Consider the following 1,085-nt stretch of genomic DNA (forward strand, 5'->3'; position numbering starts at 1 on the left):
CACTGCAGCTATGTGGTGCTGGGGTGGGGAAGCAGGTTAAATAAGCACTTCAAACATACCAAACTACCCAATAGTATCTCTCGCTCTCTCTCTCTCTCTCTCTCTCTCTTTCTCTCTCTCTCTCTCCCTCTCTCACTGTCTTTCTTTCTCTTCTCTTTTTGTTTTATCCAGGAAAGGTTGCCTCAGGTAAGGGCCTAATACCGTTAAAGGCTGCCGTTGGTGACGGGTGGCTGATTCAGGACCTCGGACCCCAGTCCCACAAAGTTGCTGGCCAGGGCGTCTCCAGCCCAGCCTGCTGCCAGGAGGGGCATTGTCTGCCCAAGCACGTTGGTGCATTTAGTCACCTGTTCGTTCAGATATTGGCTGTCCTGGGCGCTAGGGGCACAGTCCCCATCCAGCTGGATGCACACTCAGGTCTCTCTGATTTCCAGGTCGCACTGTCTTCAGACATAGAGCCATGGGACACACACAGTTCACATCAACAGGTAACAAAGGAGCAGAGGTGGTGGGAGGGGGAGATTGACAGAACCTTGACCTTGGCCACAGCCTGGGCTCTGCCCTGACTGTGGGTGAGTGCCTTGCTTGGCTCACCTGGCTGGTGGCAGGACTGGGACTCAAGTTCAGGTGTGTCTGATGAGGAGGCAGCTATGCAGGACCTTTTGTTAGTGGCAGAAGAAACTTCAGAGGACAAGGTAGTTGGAAGTGACTGATATCCCAGCGGGGTGGGAGGAATTCAAGAAGGGTTCCTTTTCCAGCTTGAATTTCTCCTGGCTGAAGGGGGAGAGGCTCTCAGAGTGGTGGGTGTGGGGAAGGGAGCCATCTGCCCTCTGTACATGCATCTCCCAGTTGGGTCCCAGAGCCCTGGTGGTGGGGACCCATGACTCTGCTTGAGCCAAGACTGCAGGTGTCAACTTTTCTAAAGCTGGAGTTTCCCAGTACGCTCCAGATTATGACGTGCCCCACTGGAGATCTGGATCATCTGGATTTCTTATTCCTTCTGATGTTCAGCTCATGTCTGAGAGAAATCCGGATGTGTGGCTATGGAGCAGGATAGGTGAGCCACTTTCTGACCTCGGAGGCCTCAT

At 53.5% G+C, this 1,085-nt stretch overlaps 1 long non-coding RNA gene across 1 annotated transcript; it reads left to right on the forward strand.

Moving 5' to 3' along the window:
* Positions 1–164: 164 nt before the first annotated feature.
* LOC106726909 lies at positions 165–1,054 on the forward strand. Its single transcript, XR_001363048.1, has 3 exons — positions 165–186; positions 432–485; positions 923–1,054. It is a non-coding gene; the product is annotated as an uncharacterized LOC106726909 (long non-coding RNA).
* The last annotated feature ends 31 nt before the right edge of the window (positions 1,055–1,085 follow it).

Source organism: Myotis brandtii, unplaced genomic scaffold (assembly GCF_000412655.1).
Source record: "Myotis brandtii unplaced genomic scaffold, ASM41265v1 scaffold10951, whole genome shotgun sequence".
Lineage (NCBI taxonomy): Eukaryota > Metazoa > Chordata > Mammalia > Chiroptera > Vespertilionidae > Myotis > Myotis brandtii.